The 25,033-nt window shown below is 39.6% G+C and overlaps 1 non-coding gene across 1 annotated transcript; it reads left to right on the top strand.

The window, feature by feature from the left end:
• Window positions 1–1,816: 1,816 nt before the first annotated feature.
• TRNAQ-UUG (transfer RNA glutamine (anticodon UUG)) lies at window positions 1,817–1,888 on the top strand. The gene has a single exon. It is a non-coding gene; the product is annotated as a tRNA-Gln (tRNA).
• Window positions 1,889–25,033: the final 23,145 nt, after the last annotated feature.

The raw sequence follows: 25,033 nt of genomic DNA, 5'->3' as shown, positions 1-25,033 counted from the left end.
AGGGAGATTTTAGGCTTTTTATATCCTATGTGTGGGGCTTCCACAGTGGCTGAGTGGTAAAGAATCTGCCTGCCAATGCAGGAGACTTGGGTTCGATCCCTGGGTTGAGCAGATCCCCTGGAGAAGGAAATGGCAGCCCACTCCAATATGCTTTCCTGGAAAATCCCATGGACAGAGGAGCCTGGTGGGCTACAGTCCAGGGTGTCACAAAAGAGTCGGGCGCTACTTAGCGACTAAACAGCAGCAATCCTATATGTGGAAGCTGGGAGTTGATTGGAAACATTTTCTAGATGTAAAATAATGGCAAATCCTCAAGAACTCATTTATAGAGTGGAAACAAAAACTATAAAATGTATTAGTCTAAAGCCACTTGAGAGAAAATAAAAAAGTCACTCTGCTCATAGAAATAGTTGAATGAATAAGTCACTAAATGATTGGCATTCACAATGATTTTTAGTTATAAAGGGTTTCATTGTGTTCAGCATACTCAATTTTATTAGACGATAAACATTTTACAAAATTTGTAATGAAAATGATTAAAGTGAAAATAATTTTGGCACTTCTGAAAGAAGTCAGACTCATTTATAACATACATATTTACAAAGAATACCTCCTCTTATGCTAGGGCAATATAGACACTACTATAATTTTTAAACATTGTTTATTTTTTTGAAGTTACCTAGATTATATGAATTAGTATAATGCTACTTTTAGAACATAATTTTTTATAATATGTATTTTTCACAATTTATAATGATTTTTAAATTTGTAATTTGGTGATTTTTTTTGTACATAATTGAAGGTATGTCAAAATTTAACATTTGAATTTTCTTAATTGTAGGAAATACAAATGTAAAACCTTTATATATGGAAGGAATTGTACAATTGTTTAGCTGTATAAATTGGAGGAAAATGCAAATAAAATTTTAGCTCTATTTTTTCAATTTTTATTATAAATAATTATGTGAAAACTATATATTTTAAAATATCAATATGTTTGTACTTGTTTAAGTGTTTAATCTTATTAAAGTCACAGATTTTAAAATATGATTTATCTCTGTTTATGTATACGCACACATTTGTTGGTTGGGAGAGGGAAAATCTGACCTGTTGAACTTGCGAATGTAATTCACTGCAATGATTTCTGCTGTCTCAGTGGATGTATTTAATTCAGTATAAGCCATTCATTATGAAATATATACTAAGATTCTTTCACACAAAAGTTTCCATGTAAGGCAGATGAATATATAGGATTGATATAATAAGGATTTGTGTTAACAGATGGTTTGTTTTGAAGTATCTGACACCAAAAGTAATGTGTCTTCAAAAGGCTATACATTTAATTCATCATGGATTATCAAAATACTCAGTACAATATCTTTAAAGAAATCACATTGGTCATTAATTTGAGATGTAATGATGTTTTCCCTTCACTTTAACACATTCAGGTTCCTTTAGCATTTTGTACTCCAGACAATAACATTAACATGTTAAATGTGTTGTTTTTCAGTCACTCAGTCATGTCTGACTCAGTCATGTCATGACTGCAGCATGCCAGAGTTTCCTGTCCTTCATTATCTCCCAGAGTCCACCCAAACCCATGTTCACTGAGTTGGTGATGCCACGCAAACATCTCATCCTCTGTCGTCCCCTTCTCCTTTTGCCTTCAATCTTTCCCAGCATCAGGGTCTTTCGCAATGAATGAGGCAGCTCTTTGCATCAGGTGGCCAAAGTACTGGAACTTCATGTAAGTGATCTAAAATAACTAAGCAATCAGAATCAGATCTGGTGAAGTGGATCAAAACATTTTAGTAGTTCCCTGGTGGTCTAGTGGCTAGGATTCGGCACTTTGACTGCCGCGGCCCAGGTTCAATTCCCGGTCAGGGAAGGTTGGTTACTTTTTCTGTGGCGGATTCATTTTGATATTTGGCAAAACTAATACAATTTGTAAAGTTTAAAAATAAAATTAAAAAAAAAATAAAACATTTTAGTATTTTAGCATGATTGCCGGAGAAGGCAATGGCACCTACTCCAGTACTCTTGCCTGGAAAGTCCCATGGACGGAGGAGCCTGGTAGGCTGCAGTCCATGGGGTCTCTGAGGGTCGGACACGACTGAGCGACTTCACTTTCACTTTTCACTTTCATGCATTGGAGAAGGAAATGGCAACCCACTCCAGCGTTCTTGCCTGGAGAATCCCAGGGACGGCGGAGCCTGGTGGGCTGCCGTCTATGGGGTCGCACAGAGTTGGACACGACTGAAGCGACTTAGCAGCAGCAGCAGCATGATTGTAAGTGTATCAGTGGTATACCTCTGTGACCAGGTGACTGACTGGGAGTGGTTGCCATTGCTGTTCATGTGGCAAGAGCATGTCTGCCCCATATCACTGACCCAGGAAAAGATCCAAGGACAAAATGTACAGTACAATTTCCACTAAACGAGCGTCACTTTTACACCATCCGAAGGTTCGAAAAAACTATGTTGAACCATCCTAAGTTTGAGACTGTCTGTAGTGAGGAATTTAACCTACTCTGCTTCATTTCAGTTCAGTTCAGTCCAGTCGCTCAGTTGTGTCTGACTCTTTGCGACCCCATGAACTGCAGCACACCAGGCCTCCCTGTCCATCACCAACTCCTGGAGCTAACACCGAGGGAAATTAAGTTTTCAAGGCTGAAAAGCTAATAAGCGGTCAGAGCTAGAACTTGAATTAAGTTTGGCTCCAAAATTTTTATGAAGTTTCTGTTGGTAAGCAAATTTCAGGCACACAGACATGAAAATAATTTGGTCTCCCTGGTGGCTCAGCAGGTAAAGAATTCACCTGCAGTGCGGGAGACCCCGGTTGCACTCCTGGGTTGGGAAGATCCCCTGGAGAAGTGATAGACTGCCCACTCCAGTATTGGGCTTCACTGGTGGCTCAGCGGGTAAAGAATGTGGGAGACAGGTTTGATCCCTGTGTTGGGAATATCCCTTGGGAAGATCCCCTGGAGAAGGGAACTGCTACCAACTCCAGTATTCTGGCCTGGAAAATTCCACGGACCGTATAGTCCATGGGGTTGGTAAGAGTCGGACTGGATGACTTTCACTTCACTTTCCAGAGCAAGTGTTTAATTTAAACCCTTTCATATCCTTTCCAGGCTTGCGATTTGTGTTTTGACCAGCAGGTGGTAGTGTTGACCTGGCTACTGCAGTAAAAGTGCTTTGCTGTTTGAATTTTTTTTTTTTTTTTTTTAAATTTCTGACTGTGGTGTCTTCCTTGCTGCAGGGGACTTTCTTCAGTTGCAGAGCATGGGTTCTAGGGTGCTGGGGCTGCAGTAGCAACTGAACAGTTACTTAGTTGCTCTGCAACCTGTGGGATCTTCCTGGACCAGTGACTGAAGCCGTGCCCCCTGTGTTGGCAGGCACATTCTTAACTACTGGCCAGCAGGGAAGTCCTGAACCTTTCCTTCAGTTCTGTTCAGTTGCTTAGTTTTGTTCAACTCTGTGAACCCATGGATTGCAGCACGCTAGACTTCCCTGTCCTTCACCATCTCCCAGAGTTTGCTCCTACATGTCCATTGAGTCGGTGATGCCATCCAACCATCTCATCCTCTGTCGTCCCCCTCTCCTCCTGGCTTCAATCTTTCGCAGCATTGGGGTCTTTTCAAATGAATCAGCTCTTTGCATCAAGGGGCCAAAGTATTGGAGTTTCAGCTTGAGCATCAGTCCTCCAATGAATATTCAGGACTGATTTCCTTTAGGATGGACTGATTGGATCTCCTTGCAGTCCAAGGGACTCTAAATAGTCTTTTCCAACACCACAGTTCAAATCTTTTCTTAATGGAGGAGTATTTCTGACTTTTTGATAAAAATTACATTTACAGTTTTTCATTTCCTATATTTTAATAATTTTTACATAATTATTTTCTCATTACATATCATTGGAAAGGTTTCCAGTTAGAAAAGAAACTATTTAATAACTAACAAGAATTATTTGGTGAATGCAACAGAATAGTTTTCATTGTGTTGATTTTACTTGCTTAGAAATAGGATGTCACATATTTCTAATTTCATAAGTTTTCTATCCAAGTTCTGACCAAGAGTGAATTTTTCATATTATTCTATATTTTATTTTAAAATGCCAACTAGCTATCTGAATTATCTTTCATAAAAAGAATTTGATCATTTAAAAACAGAAAAAACACCCCAAAATAAAAAAAAATTTCAAAATTTTGTTCAAGTTGTCTTTTCATTGGTCAGCATGCATTCCGTACATACTAAAATTAACATTTTTTTTACTTTTTGCTGACATTTCATTCAATCAGTGTTGATAAGACCTCTTCAACATTAAATGAAAAAGAGAGCAAATCTGATATGAGAACATAAAATGATCTCATACTTTATATTTCCTATTAAACCTAATTCAAATCCCTTATGATTATACAGTGCAAGTGAGAAATAGATTTAAGGGACTAGATCTGATAGAGTGCCTGATCAACTATGGATGGAGGTTCGTGACATTGTACAGGAGACAGGGATTAAGACCATCCCCATGGAAAAGAAATGCAAAAAGCTAAATGGTTGTCTGGGGAGGCCTTACAAATAGCTGTGAAAAGAAGAGAAGCAAAAAGCAGAGAAAAGGAAAGACATAAGAATCTGAATGCAGAGTTCCAAAGAAAGCCTTCCTCAGAGAACAATGCAAAGAAATAGAGCAAAACAACAGAATGGGAAAGACTAGAGATCTCTTCAAGAAAATTAGAGATACCAAGGGAACAATTCATGCAAAGATGGGCTCAATAAAGAACAGAAATAGTATGGACCTAACAGAAGCAGAAGATATTAAGAAGAGGTGGCAAGAACACACAGAAGAACTGTACAAAAAAGATCTTCACAACCCAGATAATCATGATGGTGTGATCACTCACCTAGAGGCAGACATCCTGGAATGTGAAGTCAAGTGGGCTTTAGGAAGCATCACTACAAACAAAGCTAGTGGAGGTGATGGAATTCCAGTTGACCTCTTTCAAATCCTGAAATACAATGCTGTGAAAATGCTGCACTCAATATGCCAGCAAATTTGGAAAACTCAGCAGTGGCCACAGGACTGGAAAAGGTCAGTTTTCATTCCAATCCCAAAGAAAGGCAATGCCAAAGAATGCTCAAACCACTGCACAATTGCACTCATCTCACACATTAGTAAAGTAGTGCTCAAAACTCTCCAAGCCAGGCTTCAGCAATACGTGAACTGTAAACTTCCTGATGTTCAAGCTGGTTCTAGAAAAGGCAGAGGAATCAGAGGTCAAATTACCAACATCCACTGGATCATGGAAAAAGCAAGAGAGTTCCAGAAAAACATCTATTTGTGCTTTATTGACTATGCCAAAGCCTTTGACTGTGTGGATCACAATAAACTGTGGGAAATTCTGAAAGAGATGGGAATACCAGACCACCTGACCTGCTTCTTGAGAAATCTATATGCAGGTCAGGAAGCAAGTTAGAACTGGACATGGAACAACAGACTGGTTCCAAATAGGAAAAGGACTATGTCAAGGTGGTATATTGTCACCCTGCTTATTTAATTATATGCAGAGTACATCATGAGAAACGCTGGACTGGAAGAAGGACAAGCTGGAATCAAGATTTCTGGGAGAAATATCAATAACCTCAGCTATGCAGATGACACCACCCTTATGGCAGAAAGTGAAGAGGAACTCAAAAGCCTCTTGATGAAAGTGAAAGACGAGAGTGAAAAAGTTGGCTTAAAGCTCAACATTCAGAAAACTAAGATCATGGCATCTTGTCCCATCACTTCATGGGAAATAGATGGGGAAACAGTGGAAACAGTGTCAGACTTTATTTTTTGGGGCTCCAAAATCACTGCAGATGGTGATTGCAGCTATGAAATTAAAAGACGCTTCCTCCTTGGAAGGAAAGTTATGACCAACCTAGATAGTATATTGAAAAGCAGATATTACTTTATCAACAAAGGTCCATCTAGTCAAGGCTATGGTTTTTCCAGTGGTCATGTATGGATGTGAGAGTTGGACTATAAAGAAAGCTGAGTGCCGTAGAATTGATGCTTTTGAACTGTGGTGTTGGAGAAGACTCTTGAGAGTCCCATGGACTGCAGGGAGATCCAACCAGTCCATTCTGAAGGAGATCAGTCCTGTGTGTTCTTTGGAAGGAATGATGCTAAAGCTGAAAATCCAGTACTTTGGCTATCTCATACGAAGAGTTGACTCATTGGAAAAGACTCTGATGCTGGGAGGGATTGGGGGCAGGAGGAAAAGGGGATGACAGAGGATGAGATGGCTGAATGGCATCACTGACTCAATGGACTTGGGTTTGAGTGAACTCTGGGAGTTGGTGATGGACAGGGAGGTCTGGTGTGCTGCGGTTCATGGGGTTGCAAAGAGTTGGACACAACTGAGCAACTGAACTGAAGTGAACTGAAAAGCAGATTTCAGTTGTTTTTCTGATTCTCAAATCCTTTTTGGCTAGCCGAGAAATGCATTATGTTATATGTCGTTTTCTTACAAAACTGCCTCTCTCAAGGTTTTATTTTCAAGCCAATAGAGGTTTTATTATGCAGTTTTGTGACTAAAGTTACTCTGCTCAAAAGGTTGGAATCTAATTGGCAAAATAAAATAAGTGTGTTAAGGGTTAACATTAAAGCAATTAAAGATTTGAACACAAAGTCAAAATATTCACCTTTCAGAAACATTTATTGACAATGCTTGGAACTCCTGAGACAGGCCCTTCTGTCTGTATTTAATCTTTAGGGGCTTGTGGACTTTTGTAAATTGAACTGTTTAATCAATAATATTAAAATACAGTTCAATTTTACTACCAGGAGTTTTGTGGGGCGGGGGAGTTCGGTGTCAGTCATAGCATTGATAACATGGGAATATAGCCCGTCCCTCACATCCCCCAGTCCCCAGCCGGAGCTTACAGTCGGTACATGTCTGTAAGTGCAATATAGTGTTCAAACTGTTACCAGAACACACAATGGGAGTGACACAGTAGCTGATGCAGGGGAGTGACAGCTGTATCAGTGATTTGGAAGGTGGCGGATTGATGTCATGTCGCAAAGCGATGCCAGTCGCAAACGGGCTGCAGCGCTCTGTGCCCCGGCTAGTCCAGTTAGAGCTGTCTCCATAGCGGAGCAGACGCTTGGAAGCCCTGATTATCCAGCCCCATCTCATTTTCCACAGGTGATAGTACTTTATTCTTATCAGAGAAGACAGAGATTATTTAATAGGACTGTTCTCAGCTTCTATTTGCATCGCTTTATGCCCTGTTTACAAATTAACGTTTATCTTCTTTCATTCCATTTCAGTGGAAAAGAGGTCCTTTTCAGCAGTTACTTATCTACTAACCTATCACTTCATTCCATTCTGAAACCCCTTGATCTTCTTTCTCAGGACATTCCTCAATTATTTCTCTCTCTTCTGTGGAATATATTACTTTTTCTCTGTTTCATTTCATTTTTTCATTTAAAGAGTTCTGTGTTTCTCCTTCTATAGGACATTATCTGTCTCCCTCATGCTTTCCAATGCCCAAGTCCAGCCCTGATGAGTCTTTAGAGTTTTAGGCTTGGGCTAAATCACAGGCATTGGAAACTTAATTTGTCAGCAGCTCATTTCACCATCTTCCCTGTCCTGCTGGCTTTTCTTACCTGTCTGGTTTTCTCTCTTTTAATTAATGACTGGATCCAGCTGAGCCCCAAACAACTTCTGCCTTTGTATTCTAAACCCCTCAGCATCTATTCTAAATCCATAAACAATTCCCATCTCTACCATTGATTATGAACACACCACTATTGCATATAATGACTATAATTTCAAGGAAATAAACATATAAATATCAATAACCTCAGATATGCAGATGATATCACCTTCATGGCAGAAACTGAGGAAGAACTAAAGAGCCTCTTGATGAAAGTGAAAGAGGAAAGTGAAAAAGTTGCTTTAAAACTCAACATTCAGAAAACTAAGATCATGGCATCTGGTCCCATTACTTCATGGCAAATAGATGGGGAAACAATGGAAACAGTGAGAGACATTTTTGGGCTCCAAAATCACTGTATTTGGTGACTGCAGCCATGAAATTAAAAGACACTTGCTCCTTGGAAGAAAAGCTATGACCAACCTAGACAGCATATTAAAAAGCAGATACATTGCTGACAAAGCTATGTATGTCATAGCTTATGACTATGTCTAGTCAAAGCCATGGTTTTTCCAGTAGTCATGCATGGATGTGAGAGTTGGACCATAAAGAAAGCTGAGCACCAACATTAAGAACACTCCTGAGAGTCCCTTGGACTGCAAGGAGATCCAACCAGTCCATCCTAAAGGAAATCAGTCCTGAATATTCATTGGAAGGACTGACGCTGAAGCTGAAACTCCAATACTTGGCCACCTGATGTGAAGGACTGACTCATTTGAAAAGACCCTGATGCTGGGAAAGATTGAAGGCGGGAGGAGAAGGGGACGACAGAGGATGAGATGGTTGGATGACATCACCAACACAATGGACATGGGTTTGAGTAAGCTCCGGGAGTTGGTGATGGACAGGGAGGCCTGGCGTGCTGTAGTCCATGGGGTTGCAAAGAGTCGGACACGACTGAGTGACCGAACTGAACTGAAACATACAAATATATAATAAACTTAGAAACAGTTTTAAATTTCTTCAATAAATATGTGTTGGATCGTACTATGTGAAAGCAGAATAAACAAAATGCCATGTCTACATCTAGAGTAAATTTTATTTCTTCATAATATATGTTATTGTGAAGAGACAATAGAATTTTAAACCACCAAGAATGGTTAAATACTAAATTTAGCTTCTTAATTTTATTCTCAAACATTTCTTTTTAGGAATATATGATAATTTCATAATCTGAAATATTAATTACTTTGCTGATATAGATTATCAATGGAAACAGTTATTCTCTTGAATTCTCTTTTCCAACTCTACAATACCCAGCTGATTGGCCAGAGATAGGGAAAAAATTTGAAACAAAATTGAGAATTCCAAATATATTTTAAAATAACTTTAAAAGGTGGAATTCTCCAGGCCAGAATACTGGAGTAGGTAGCTGTGCCCTTCTCCAGGGGATCTTCCCAACCCAGGGATCAAGCCAGGTCTCCCACATTGCAGGCGGATTCTTTACCAGCTGAGTCATCAAGGAGTGGTATTAGGGTATCAAAGCAAAAATCGCTCTAGCAAAGTTAAACCAGAAGGAAGACTTTATTCAAGGTTGCTGCAATAGGGGAGAGACGCCAAACTCAGTATGAACTCAGCTCTGCATAAAGAAAAGGTGGTTCGTAAGAGGTGGGGTGGGAGGAGATTGTAGGCCATCTGTGTTTGTCAACTGGCTTTAACCCAAGGAAAAGTAAACTTTCTAGTCTTTTCGTGAGTGAGATACTTTTACTACTCAGAGCAAGGAACCCACTGAAGTTAGGCTCCAATCCTTACACAGAAATGGGTGAAGGAAGGATGAATAATACCATATTTTATCATTCCATTTCAGTGGGAAAGAGATCCTTTCTAACAGTTATCTACCAACCTCATCTCTTCAACTCATTATGAATAGAATCTTCCTTGATAGCACATTTTAAGGGGAAATCTCTCAAGTCGTTGAGAAAGAAAATGCTAGGTTGTAAAATAGGCAAAAAGACTAAAAAAAGAAAGAAAATGTTTACATCTCAAATAAACAGAGAAAGAATTTACAGTGATCAATTTTCTAAAAGTAAATGTTCTAAGGTAGGGCCTAGAATTAGGAAGAAGCTTAATTTTTAAGATCAGTCAAGCTGAGGGATATGTTGAAGCTGTCCTAGTCAAAAGGAGGCACATTCTTTTTTTTTTTTTTACTTTATTTCGATCTTTCTTAACCCTGTCTGAGCACAATTTTATATAGGATGTTTTTATGGTTGCTTGTGCCAACTACAGATTGGTACTTGCCATCTTCGGGCACTTGCTGTCTACCTCTACAAGGATTATATCATGTGCCCTGCAGCTGGTGACCTCCAATGCCCCCTGAAAGGAGTGCAGAGTGGAGAGCAGAAATGCAGCCTCCTGTTCAGGGTTGGGGTGGGGGCGGGGGGGAACCCACAGGACAGGTCTTCAGGTAGTTAGGTATTCTCAGGAGCTGATTTTATGAGCCCAATTCTTGAATCTCCTCAGATCTAGAAAAGCACTGAAGTCCTTCATGGTGACAACTGTTTCTCGTGACGAGCAGAGGCCTCATGAGACCAGCAGACACCTTCTAAAAAATAAACGTGCTTGATTGCATGTTCTCCCACCTTCACCAAAGTCACATAGGAACTGACCTTCCCCCGCTACCTCTTTGGAGTAGTTTCTCAGAGTTGTTTGAGGTGCTGTCTTCTGGGCTGTAGTCTTCAGTCAGTTCAGTTCAGTCCAGTCGCTCAGTCGTGTCCAACTCTTTGCGACTCCATGGGCTGAAGCATGCCGGGCCTCCCTGTCCATCACCAACTCCTGGAGTTCACTCAAACTCATCTCCATTGAGTTGGTGATGCCATCCAGCCATCTCATCCTCTGTCGTCCCCTTCTCCTCCTGCCTTCCATCTTTCCTAGCATCAGGGTCTTTTCATTTTGCCCCAAATAAAACTTTACTCCCAGCTCTCACATTGTACCTTTCTTTTTTAAATTCAACACTTGATATTTTATTTTGAATTTAGGGACTCTGTGATATAGTAATAACCTTTCATAAATTCTAGTCTAATTTAACCTTTTGTTTTTTTAATTAAATGATACATCTGTCAATGGATTTGTGTTTTTACTCAGAGTTGTGGAGCAATTAGTTCCTCAAAACTGTATAATATCCTCAGCAAACATTGATCCTATTCTGACTCTTTAAAATTCTAATATGAGAAGACTACATATAAAAGACTGCTGTGAACAGAGCAGGCAGAGATAACACAGGCTCAGACACACTAAAGCTAATTACTTACAGAAAATGGTTTGAATGTGGGCCAATAAGAGATTGGGGAGTAAGCATATTAAAGCCACTATAATAGAAGACATGAAATGAGACAAAAGAAATGAGGGATGGAAACGTAATGCGTGGAAGGAAAGCCATACAGGAGATTAAGAAAATTACATTGCTATTGTGTTTCATTCCAGTTGAAATGAATGACCTGCTTTGGCAATGGTTCGTGAATCCAGTATTTATAGGAGAACACAAGACACATGGGTGGTATACAGGTTAGCTTTTTTTTTTTTGGCCTTTGTTTCTTTGATTTTTCTGTTCTCTTTAATGCTTAAGATAATTAATTACATTGCAGATATACAATTCTGTAAATGTGAAGCCTCAAAGAATAGAGACACTGTGAGCTGAAGACAGGACTTGCCCAATGTCATGTCCTCTTTCTTTATCAATCAAAACACTGCTGGATGTGCACATCAATAGCTATTTAAGTAAGGAGATCAGTCCTGAGTGTTCAGTGGAAGGACTGATGCTGAAGCTGAAACTCCAATACTTTGGCCACCTGATGAGAAGAGCTGACTCATTGGAAAAGAAAGATTGAGGGCAGGAGGAGAAGGGGATGACAGAGGATGAGCTGGTTGGATGGCATCACCGACTCATGGACATGAGTTTGGGTGGACTCCGGGAGGCCTGGTGGTTTATGGGGTCGCAAAGAGTTGGACACGACTGAGCAACTGAACTGAACTGAAGTAATGAAATGATGGGTTGTCAGAGCAGGGTTGTTTTCTCAATTTTCAATGAATTGTCAGGCCCAGGAAGTTAGGCCCTCTGTTGGGTAGATGTCTGAGTTTTGGTGGAAAATAACTTTTTTTTATTAATTCATTCCCATGCACATATAAATGTGAATAATATGCTTTACTCCAGTACTTTGGCCACCTCATGCGAAGAGTTGACTCATTGGAAGACTCTGATGCTGGGAGGGATTGGGGGCAGGAGGAGAAGGGGACGACAGAGGATGAGATGGCTGGATGGCATCACTGACTCGATGGACGTGAGTCTGAGTGAACTCCAGGAGTTGGTGATGGACAGGGAGGCCTGGCGTGCTGTGATTCATGGGGTCGCAAAGAGTCGGACACAACTGAGCGACTGATCTGATCTGATCTGATTCTTATGAAAAGATACGTTGGCACTTCCCTGGTGGTTCAGTGGTTAGGACTCTACTCTTCCACAGCATGTAGCATGGGTTTGATCCCTGGTTCAAATCATACAAGATCATAAGGATCCCTGATCATACAGGATCATAAGATCCTGTATGCTGTGGGTGCAGAGTGTCCCCCCCCCCAACAAAAGAGGATATATATATATATACATATATATATATATATATATATGTATATATATATTCACACGCACAAAAAGATAAAAAGATAGCAGTGGACCTGGTCATTAGGGAGGGGAAACAAAACTTAAATGTGGTGTCCTAAACAAAAAGACCAGTTCAATTCAGTTCAGTCGCTCAGTCGTGTCTTGCTCTTTGTGACCCCATGGACGGCAGCACACCAGGCCTCCCTGTCCACCACCAACTCCTGGAGTTCACTCAGACTCACGTCCATCGAGTCAGTGATGCCATCCAGCCATCTCATCCTCTGTTGTCCCCTTCTCCTCCTGCCTTCAATCTTTCCCAACTGCGGGGAGCGAGCTCTGCCCATGGCAAAGGTCATGAGGAAGGAGGCTCGGCATATGCAAAGGCAGGATCAAGCCTCAGGAGTCTCCCTGGAAATTCTCGAGCATCTACCCCCAAAACCAGAGTCTGCCTACTTTCTGCTTTGTGCTTTCACCTACACCTCTGACTTTACGGGGGCTGTCCCCGACTACCTCTCTCTGAAAAAAGAGTTAGCTTACAGCTCCAGTTAATAATTCCTGGGTGTGACAGTGTTTCAACCTACAAACTCCCTTGGAAATCCTCTAGCCTGCCTGAATAGGTTTTTCTGGCCACATGTGATTGTTCAGAGCCTCCCAACTGTGAGAGGCAGGAGATGTTCTAAACTGTCTAAACACAGATTCCTTTGAGTAGTTAAAAGATTGATTAGAAATTGTATTGGTGAAGGGTTTTTCACTTATTGGGCCAATGTTTGCTGCTAAGTCTCCATACTCCTTACCTACTGTGTCCTTGGCAGTGTATTGATTGATATAATGGGTGTATAGAAATGTAAGTAGTAGCCTCAGTGTTTGTAACCTTGGACCCTTGAGTTAATTCTTTTCTTGATTGAGCCCACCTCACCTTTGCCCTATAGGAATGCAGCTTTGTCCAATGCTTTTTTGGAGGCTGGTGCCTGATTTTGGAATAATCACCTTTAGAAAAAGATAAGTTTCTTAAAATGTTAACAGGCCTCCTGGCCAGAAGATGATGTAATTCACCTGAACTTTTGCATATGATAAGTTTGAAAGCCTGGCTTCGATTAGGACCAGGAACTGCTGTCCTTGCATGACTCCACCCCTTCCCCCATTATCCTCTATGCACAACTTAAGGTATAAAAACTACTTTGGAAAATAAAGTGAGGGCCTTGTTCACCGACACTTGGTCTCCCCATGTCGCTCAGTCTCCCAAATTCTGGCTGAGTCTCCATCTGGAATGCGGAACCCGCCATGCTTGCTAATTATGCCTGGGCTTCTAAGATCTGACCGGGGAGGCCTCAGTGTCTCCTCTCCTTCAGGAGAACAGAAGGACGCCTGCGGCCTACGTAAGTGGTGCAAACTTCTTGTCTTGAAGTTTTATTGGTCTCCCGCATAAACCAAGCTACTCAGCCTCTTTTCTCCGCTGAATTTTCCTACTGAGTATCCTCATCCTATTATTCTTTATATCTTTGATAAAATATTTAAATAAATAGGTCGCCGACGCCGTCCCCGCTTCGAGTACCCTGGATCAGCCAGGGCTGGTCCCCGGCACCCAACATCAGGGTCTTTTCAAATGAGGCAACTCTTTGTATCAGGTGGCCAAAGTATTGGGGTTTCAGCTTCGACATCAGTCCTTCCAATCAATATTCTGGACTGATCTCCTTTAGGATGGACTGGTTGGATCTCCTTGCAGTCCAAGGGACTCTCAGGAGTCTTCTCCAGCACCACAGTTAAAAAGCATCAGTTCTTTGGCATTCAGCTTTCTTTATAGTTCAACTTTCACATCCATATATGACTACTGGAAAAATACTGAAAAAAAAAAAAAAACCCAAAAAGATAGTCTTAGAATTATTCCCATTTTAATGAATATGCACTTGAGTGTCAGGAAAAGAGGCACAGACTGAGGTGACTTTACTGTACTCCTTTATATAGCACAGTAGTTTTTCAGAGATCGGGTGCTGATCCAGAAGGTCCCGAGCTTTCATGGTTCATAACCAACTTATCATCTCAGTAAATTTTTCATGGCACATCTAGATCCAGAGAAACAGCTAACAGTTGTGTTTATTAACTGGACAGATACAAAATTTAATAAATATTTATTTCCTATAAATTTAACAGCTTTTGGGGGACTTCCTTGGTGTTCCAGTGGCTGAGATGCTATGCTCAAAATGTAAGGGGCCTGGGTTTGGTCCCCAGTCAAGGAACTAGATCCCACACGCTGCAACTAAGAGTTCATGTACTTCAACCAAAGATCCTGCATGCTGCAGCGAAGATTTCATGTGCTGCAACTAAGACCCGGCACAGCCAAATAAAGAGATATTTAAAAATAGTTATTTGAAAAAAAGCATACATAAATTGAAAGAAAAATTATATTTTTATTTCATTCTTCAGTAATCAGAATTACTAATATACACACCTGTTGGGCACATCTTCTTAAAGCTTAGGATTGGATTCAGTTCAGTTCAGTTCAGTCGCTCAGTCGTGTCTGACTCTTTGCGACCCCATGAATCGCAGCATGCCAGGCCTCCCTGTCCATCACCAACTCCCAGAGTTTACTCAGACTCACGTCCATTGAGTCAATGATGCCATCCAGCCATCTCATCCTCTGTCGTCCCCTTCTCCTCCTGCCCTCAATCTTTCCCAGCATCAGAGTCTTTTCCAATAAATCAACTCTTCGCATGAGGTGGCCAAAGTACTGGAGTTTCAGCTTTAGCATTATTCCTTCCAAAGAAATCCCAGGGCTGATCTCCTTCAGAATGGACTGGTTGGATCTCCTTGCAGTCCAAGGGACTCTCAAGAGTCTTCTCCAACACCACAGTTCAAAAGCATCAATTCTTGATTGGAAACTGCAATTCTTGTTTCCTTTCCTACTTTGCTTTTCACAGGTACTTGGTTTATTATCATTGTTGTTGTTGTTCGGTTGCTCAGTCATTTCAGACTCTTTGGGACCCCATGGACTGCAGCACGCCAGGCTTCCCTGTCTTTCATATCTCCTGGAGCTTGCTCAAACTCATGTCCACTGAGTGGGTGATGCCATCCAACCATCTCATCCTCTGTCGTCCCCTTCTCCTCCTGCCCTCAATCTTTCCCAGCATCAGGGTCTTTTCTGATGAGTTGGTTCTTTGCATCAAGAGGCCAAAGTATTGGAGCTTCAGCTTCTGTTTCAGCCCTTCCAATGAATATTCATGGTTGATTTCCTTTAGGATGGACTGGTTGGATCTCCTTGCTATCCAAAGGACTCTCAGGAGTTTTCTCCAGCACCACAGTTTGAAAACATCAATTCCTAGGTGCTCAGCCTTCTTTATGGTCCAGCTCTCACATCTGTACTACTGGAAAAACCATATTTTGACCGTACAGAACTTTGTGGGCAAAATGATATCTCTGCTCTTTAATAGTGACTGCTGAAAACCCAGCTTTGCAAGGATATGTCATCATGTAAAGGAATATAGTACAATCAAATATTAAGACTTTTTGAATTTCTCAAGCTAACAGTTTGTACAGAGTACAACAGATACTGAGTAGTGCTGTGTTTTCCTAAAAACTTTAAATATTCCACTGGGCCTTTGAAATAGTCGAACTCGTAACTTCCTTCCGTCTCCTCCTGTATGGAGGAGATTTTGCTTTTAATTATATTCCCTAAGAGTTTTTCTCTCTGCTTAGTTAGATGCAAAGTTTGTAATCTGCCATTTTTGACCTGATTCAAGTATTACAAGTTATTATTACTGATTTATACTTAACAGACATTTTCACTGTTTTATATGTTAGTTAATTCGTATCCCATACATTACCACAACCTTCTATAAGTTAGAAGGGAGATATCACACTTATTTAAAAAAAAATCATTTTAGAGAGAAAGGGGAATCTAACAAGGATGACATTAGTTGCCAGAAAAGGTACAAGGTTTGTACCTAGGATGAGTATGATAACCATCGTTTCACATTTGTGGCTTGCCCAACAGTCCAACTCAATACCTAAATTTCAATATATCATTATACTTTACACAGCTTCATGAAAGAAGGTTTTTGTTTTTTAATGACTAGCAAAGAAGACATATGGTTAAATTATGACAAAAAAATCTTCCTGTGTGTTAAACTATGTAAGACATCAGAACTCAGGTCCAAGTTCAGTTCAGTTCAGTCACACAGTCGTGTCTGACTCTTTGTGACCCCATGGACTGCAGCACGCCAGGCCTCCCTGTCCATCACCAACTCCCGGAGCTTACTCAAACTCATGTCCATTGAGTCGGTGATACCAGGTTCAAAAAAGTTTCTGGAATTTTCTTTTCAGGAGACTATACTTAATATTTTCTGTAATAGTTTAAATTATAACGTTTTTATGTGACTATCGACACAAATCAAATAATTTTTTCATCCCTTCACCATTCTTTGCTCAGTCTTTCCACATCTCGTGATTCAACTCCCTTAATTAACTGCTGTGAAAGTGCATTAGGCTTTCAAATTTTTTCTTACGTGTAGTCACACACACACACATTCGCAGAGAGTTTTCTTACTTATTCATTTGTCTATTTTATTTTATAAAACTCTAAAGCAACTTCCCCCCATTTTGTTTTGTTTTTTTTTACTATATCATGGGCAAAGTCACTGTCTCTCTAGATAGATCTAACCTATTAGATTTTTTGAACACTGTTACAGATTTCTGATGTGTGACTATCATGATTAATTTACTCTTTCTTTCCATAATATAAAATATTAATAATATGACAGGTCAGTATCTTTAAATGGGTTTGAGTGCAATACAAGATGCATCGGACATCAGAGATGAATTTGATGAGTCTATCAGTTACTATGAGATAAACAATTGTACCTGAAGATATACAATACAGCCTAAACTGGTAGATGTGATACTGTAGAACATAAAGTGATTTCAGAACATGAAAATGAAGGAAATCAAAAGAAAATAAAACGTTTTATTTTTAATAGTTTTGAAACCATGTCATCCAACTTAATAGAACTGAGATTGATATCTTAGAAAAATTTCTAACGAATAACAAATTTTAAGCAGAACGTTCAGAGGATGAGATTACAATGGAATGAAGATGAACTAGCAGCATTTGAAAATCATCCAGTAGTAAGCATGGAAGAACACACTAATTTTTAAAAAGCATGAAAGATACTTTCTTGCCGGACAGTGTTTGCCAAATTCAAGGCATTTTAAAAAAACATAACATAGATGGGACTCCATAATGATTTGACTTACATACATCATAAAATGATTATCACACTAAGTTTAGTAAACAAGCATCTCATATAGAAACAGAAATAAAGAAGTGTGAAAAGAATTTTTTGTGTCAAGAACTCAGAATTCCCTGTCTTAATATTTAAATATAACATGCAGCTGTATGTTGATTATATATACCTTGTTGTACATTACAGCCCTGGTATTTATCCAGTTATAACTGATACATCTTACAACTTGTACCTTTCGACCACCTTTCCCCAGTTCCCCCTCCCACCACCCCATGCCTTTGGTAACCACAAGTCTGATCTCTTTTTCTACGAGTTTGCTTGCTTGTTTGTTTTTGAAGTATAAGTGACCTACAACACTGTGTTCATTCCTGTTATACACAGTGATTTGATGTTTCTATATATTTTAAAATAATAACCATGATAAGGCTAGTTATCATCTGTCACCATACAAAGATATTACATACTTATTGACTATCTTCCCCAACTGTGCATTTTTTCCTACCCATGATTCGTTTATTTTGGAACTAGATAACAGTTAATTCCCCTCATCTTTTTCTCTCCTCCCAACTTCCTCCCCTCTGGCAAAACTCCTGATTGTTTTCTGTATCTATGACTTCATTTTGTTATGTCTGTTCATTTGTTTTTTATTTTCCTCACATAACTGAAATCATACAGCTTCTGTCTTTGACATTTCAAAAAACTTGCTTTTATTAAGTTTTCAGCGCTGTTTGACATTTCAAACTCTCTGTGTATATTATTTATACAAAGATTAAAGTTTAAAACCTTTTGATTCATATAGGAAAATGGATTATTTTTGCAAAAACATGGACTTACAAAGAGTTTTGTGGGTTTTTCAGTGCAAGGTCTAAAATTTTCCTTCTGTACAATTACCTAAACTTCGGTAGACCTTTCACAGTATATCCTTCTTCATTCTACTGGCCCATGTTTTTATGAAAAAGAGGTACAGAGACTGATGGATCTCAAAGTAAAACAAACGGAGTGAAGATTTTATGAAATGTGTTATTTGTCTAAAAATTTGTAATAGACACCTGTGTCTGCACAGGATGCCAGAATAATCAGCAAAAAGGGAAGAATTTAGTCAAGGGAATGTGCAAAGTCTTGGTTCATTGCCAGGGTTTTTCCATCTTGTATAGATACCAATTCAGTGCTTTCTACTGAAATCATTTATACTAACATGTTTTAAATACATTTGCTATGGAATGGTTAAATAGACCTCCAAGCTTTTTTTTGCACTGCACACACACACACACGCGCACACACACACACACACATTTTTACTCACAGTCGAATCCTGAGTTTTAAAAAAGCTTCTTGACCACAGTAATAGAAGTCCACAGAAATACAATATTTCATTTGTATGCTTACGGGCACAACTTTAAATTCATTTGATTGAAAACCTAATATTGGCAGCTTAGGGCATGACAATAATCAGGGTTGGTGAGAAAGGCAAGCTTTGTGATTCATTCACATGGGGTAAATTGTAGCCACTGAGTGCCTTAAAGTTACGTGTTCACAGCTTTGTTAATAAAAGAAATGTGTATGACTTTAACATACTCTGAAAATCAAAGTAATCATTTTTCTTTGTTACTGATAAGCACCCTTAAGCTATATAACACTGAGAAAATTAGAATCTAGTAAAATAATCACTGAGTTCATGTAATATCTAGATATCGGAAGTTTTATCATTAAACTAATAAGAAGAAAACAGTTCATTATGCTGTTAAGATACTATCACGAGAGATAATAAGCCTAAAGAATCTTCCTGAAAGAACTTCCTGGTCTTGTTTCTCTTTCCTTCTGCTGGTACATTTCTGACATGCTTTGATTGCATCATCTATTTTCCAGTCACAGAAATGCGATGCATCTGGACTTGAAGCTTGATCCTGGCCAGGAGAGCAAGCTTTGCAATTCCAACAGTGGCTGAGCTTGCAGTGGCAGAGTTATACAGGCAGGTTTTGCAGCAGGAACAACTGGAACAGCATTTTTATTAAACCAAAATGAGGGAAAGTCATTTGGACGAAATGACTCTGTTATGATGGGGTATATGATAATGAATACAATAACTAAGTTTACAAACTAGCTTTCAGCAAAATTCCATATTTACAATCACTTGGAATGAACTAAAATAAAACGTAGTTTTGACTTGAGTTTTTCATATTGTTCTCAGGCTTTCCTGAGGGTATGGTTTCTGAAAGTTGAAGAAGTATTTATTCAGCAGCGTTTGAAAACTGAAGTCTCAGGAAACAATGTCTACTTTTGTAAAAATTAGTCTGTACATTTCCTCTTATAGATAATCCTGCATTGGTGATGAATGAAATTTAATATTGTAGAATCAAAACTTTCAGTACCTCTCCAAATTAATGTTAGAAGCAAATTATTTTGGATAAAAAATTCTAAAATTGTAAAACTGGCATAGTACTATAAGTTCAATGCCAATTCATTAATATCCGGTTCCTCCTCAACCTTTAAGCCTGCTCTTTTTTCTGGGGGTGGGGGAAGGTGGCTCTTCTTGCCTCCTAGATGCCAACTTTTCTCTTGTTCCAGACATTTGGTTTTTTTTTTTTTTTGGCTGTGCCACCCAGCATTTGGCATATTTAGTTCTTCAACCAGGGATCGAACCTGGGCCCTTGGCAGTGAGAGCATGGAGTCCTAGCCACTGGACTGCCAGGGGATTCCCTTCAGCCTATCTTCTGGTTTATGCTGTGTCAGACTCAGCCACATCAGTTCTCAAGTCCCATCCACACATTTCCAAATGTTCCACTAGCATCACATACCCGGTGTGATTAAAACTGGGTTAAGAGTCCACACATACTCTTCTTTCTGACCATACTTATTCCGTCATTTGCTTCAAATCACACAAATTCAAATCATCTTAAGGCACAGACTCCATTACTGTGCCAGGATACAGTCAGCACCCAGCCCCTTCCTTCAGCCTCCGTGAGGAGCTTACCTACTGTCCATTGTCTTCCTTGCTGATCATGGAGCAAGTCTGACTCAGTTATGGAGCAGGCCGGAAGTACCCGGGGATTGATTGCTTATAATTGAAACTAAAATTTATGAAAAATGCATACTTTGAAAATCCTGAAGTTAGTCACCTAAAGAAGTTTTCATCTGATTTTGCAGAGACTAGATAATCACAATTTTATATACTCAGCTATCGATTTATGGAAATATTAGAAATTTGCAAAACATTTGTCAGAAAGTGAAATGTGGAAGTGTCCTCATAGTCCTAGCATAACATATGTATGTCTTGGATCATATGATCCATTCTTGTTAAAGAAGATGTGAAAATTTCTGCCTTCAGTCATAAAAATTGCACTTCTCATCACAGATCCAGTGTGTGGGTCCCCTATCCTTCGGCTTCCCATACCAGGGTGTTGTCTGCTGATCATTTTGTTCTATGACATCTTTATTACGAGCTTGCTGTTTTCTGTAGAGCTTATCTATGGCCGGTTAGTAATCTTTTCCTAAGCAGGAAAGCCAGGTGGTGACTAGAATGATGATGGAGTACCACGAGTGGAGAGAAGGGAAGCATGGGGAAACTCAGTGACGGCACCTTGCACAGACTCGCAGCCCAGGGCATCTGGGGTCGTCTTATGCAGAGAGAGCACTGCTGTTGCTGGGCAGTCAGTGCTGAAAGAGTTCTGAGCTCCTGGCAGAAAGTGTCCCCATAACCCCGGCAGGAAGTACATAAAAGACCCCTTACAAATCACTGTCACAGAACAGTACTGTGGGCTCAGTCTATTTGGAGAAGGCAATGGTGCCCACTCCAGTACTCTTGCCTGGAAAATCCCGTGGATGGAGGAGCCTGATGGGCTGCAGTGCACGGGGTCGCATGTTTAAGTTCTATTACTGACCTAGTCATGAATGTACCTCAGAAATTTAGGGTAGAGAACACGTCATGTATATCTTTGCATTGATTCAAGTCACTTATCTCATAGCTGCTACTTCATGAATCAGTAAAGTTTAGAAAAATTCAGAACCCGTATGTTCCTGAAACCAAGTGTCTTCACATATATGAACTTCTTTAGTCCAGGCAACCTTTCAGGACAGGTTTAATAAATGAAGAAATGGAGATTTGAGAAGATTAAATGACTGTTATTCAAACTAATCACTATAAAAGAAATGAATGAACATACTCTAGAGCTACGTTGGCATAGTAACATGAAGACATGAAGAATATAGGAAATCATTTAGATTATTTTGCAACATTTGGCTTCTCCCCCCCACCCCCGATAACCTGAAAGAAACAGCAACATGAAGTGCATCAGTTATAACGACTATTTGCCTGTCATAACTTTTGGTTCTCTTCATAGTAATCGATAATGAAGTTGTATGTCATTGAAGATAAATAACCCAGCATGGCCCCAGTCAGGGGACTTAGAATGGAAATAAGAATGCGAGCGTCCCTGCCAGAAACCTTTTCATCTTCCCCCAATCTCCAGTTGACCTCCCCACCCTCTCAATCCATTCTCTTGATTTATCACTTCACATGACTGTCTGGGGAGGCCTTACAAATAGCTATGAAAAGAAGAGACATGAAAAGCAAAGGAGAAAAGGAAAGGTATAAGCATCTGAATGCAGAGTTCCAAAGAATAGCAAGGAGAGATAAGAAAGCCTTCCTCAGTGATCAATGCAAAGAAATAGAGGAAAACAACAGAATAGGAAAGACGAGAGATCTCTTCAAGAAAATTAGAGATACCAAGGTAACATTTCATGCAAAGATGGGCTCAATAAGGACAGAAATGGTATGGAGCTAACAGAAGCAGAAGATATTAAGAAGAGGTGGCAAGAATACACAGAAGAACTGTACAAAAAAGAGCTTTACGACCAAGATAATCACGATGGTGTGATCACTCGTCTAGAGCCAGACATCCTGGAATGTGAAGTCAAGAGGGCCTTAGAAAGCATCACTATGAACAAAGCTAGTGGAGGGGATGGAATTTCAGTTGAGCTCTTTCAAATCCTGAAAGATGATGCTGTGAAAGTGCTGCACTCAATATGCCAGCAAATTTGGAAAACTCAGCAGTGGCCACAGGACTGGAAAAGGTCAGTTTTCATTCCAATCCCAAAGAAAGGCAATGTCAAACAATGCTCAAACTACTGCACAATTGCACTCATCTCACACACTAGTAAAGTAAAGCTCAAAATTCTCCAAGCCAGGCTTCAGCAATACGTGAACTGTGAACTTCCAGATGTTCAAGCTGGTTCTAGAAAAGGCAGAGGAACCAGAGATCAAATTGCCAACATCCGCTGGATCATGGAAAAAGCAAGAGAGTTCCAGAAAAATATCTATTTGTGCTTTATTGACTATGCCAAAGCCTTTGACTGTGTGGATCACAATAAACTGTAGAAAATTCTGAAAGAGATGGGAATACCAGACCACCTGACCTGCCTCTTGAGAAACCTATATGCAGGTCAGGAAGCAATAGTTAGAACTGGACATGGAACAATAGACTGGTTCCAAATAGGAAAAGGAGTCCATCAAGGCTGTATATTGTCACCCTGCTTATTTAATTTATATGCAGAGTACATCATGAGAAATGCTGGAGTGGAAGAAGCACAAGCTGGGATCAAGATTGCTGGGAGAAATATCAGTAATATCAGATATGCAGATGACACCACCCTTATGGCAGAAAGTGAAGAGGAACTCAAAAGCCTCTTGATGAAAGTGAAAGTGGAGAGTGAAAAGTTGGCTTAAAGCTCAACATTCAGAAAACAAAGATCATGGCATCTTGTCCCATCACTTCATGGGAAATAGATGGGGAAACAGTGGAAACAGTGTCAGACTTTATTTTTTGGGCTCCAAAATCACTGCAGATGGTGACTGCAGCCGTGAAATTAAAAGACGCTTCCTCCTTGGAAGGAAAGTTATGACCAACCTAGATAGCATATTCAAAAGCAGAGACATTACTTTGCCAACAAAGGTCCGCCTAGTCAAGGCTATGGTTTTTCCTGTGGTCATGTATGGATGTGAGAGTTGGACTGTGAAGAAAGCTGAGCACTGAAGAACTGATGCTTTTGAACTGCAGTGTTGGAGAAGACTCTTGAGAGTCCCTTGGACTGCAAGGAGATCCAACCAGTCCATTCTGAAGGAGATCAGTCCTGTGTGTTCTTTGGAAGGAATGATGCTAAGGCTGAAACTCCAGTACTTTGGCCACCTCATGCAAAGAGTTGACTCATTGGAAAAAACTCTGATGCTGGGAGGGATTGGGGGCAAGAGGAGAAGGGGATGACAGAGGATGAGATGGCTGGATGGCATCACTGACTTGATGGACATGAGTCTGAGTGAACTCTGGGAGTTGGTGATGGACAGGGAGGCCTGGTGTGCTGTGATTCATGGGGTGGCAAAGAGTCAGACACGACTGAGCAACTGAACTGAACTGAACTGAAGACAAACATGAAGTGTTGGAAAATGCTGAAAATTCTTAGAGGTACTCTGTAGGACGTTGTCTTCTCAGAGAGAAGATAATGGCATTATTTTGACTTCTTTTCCCTTAGGTTTGCTTCTCAATATACCACTTTCCAACATTGAGGGTTGTAATCCTCTGGAAGATTTGGCTCTTTTCTCAAATCATCTCACTTTAAGATAATTTCTTCATAGGCTGACATTTTTCAAAGGAAAGAGGAAAGACTTGAGTTGAACAAGATTCTGTTTTCTTACCCTGAAAATATCTCCTAGGAAGAATATCCTACAACCTTGAAACTGGAGAAGGACCTGTTTTTCTTTATCTTATGCCTGAAAACAAAATTAATTGAAAATTCCAAACTTAAAAGGTCTGATGATTTGTCTTTCTTTTCCTGTGATTAGATACATTATTTTCTGTGGAATTAGGTAGTTAAGAGGAATAAATATTAGGAAATGGATATCTCAGTTAAGGGCATTCTTTTATTTTTAATTAACTATGCCCTTAAATACAATGAATTCTTAAATCATTCTTTATTATTTATTTAATGGTGAGATATAAAAGGGTTCGTTAAGAGTAGCCATAGATCAGAATCTATATTCTTGCATGCCACTCACCCTTCAGTTAGAATGAAATTGTGAGAAAATATATGGATTTATGTAACTAAATATGGTATTACCATAACAATACACTAGTAATTTTTGTCTGTGATAATAATTACCATAATAATATGGTATTGATTTTTTTATTTTGAATATTTGGCCCTGTTTCCTTCATATACTATTAGTTATTTGTCACTTAAGGGATCCAGGGATCTATTCTTTTTATTTTTCACAATATCCTGATGGCTTAGAAAAATCAAGTCAGAATGTCTGCTTTCAGGAATGGGTCTTCTCTTCATATAGCAAATAAATAAATAGCAGGAGTCTTTGCAAAAAGAGTGTGGCGTTTCAGGAATGTTTGTGACATCATCGACTAAGCCTTTAAAGGAATGTCTTTTTAAAAAACAAACTTTTATATACTTATTTTTGTTGCGCTGGTCTTTGTTGCTGTGCAGGCTTTTCTCCAGTTGTGATG

The sequence above is a fragment of the Bos javanicus genome, chromosome 7 (assembly GCF_032452875.1).
Source record: "Bos javanicus breed banteng chromosome 7, ARS-OSU_banteng_1.0, whole genome shotgun sequence".
In the NCBI taxonomy this organism is placed as follows: domain Eukaryota; kingdom Metazoa; phylum Chordata; class Mammalia; order Artiodactyla; family Bovidae; genus Bos; species Bos javanicus.
The sequence above is the reverse complement of the archived record's forward strand: the minus strand, read 5'-3'. Positions and strand labels throughout refer to the sequence as shown.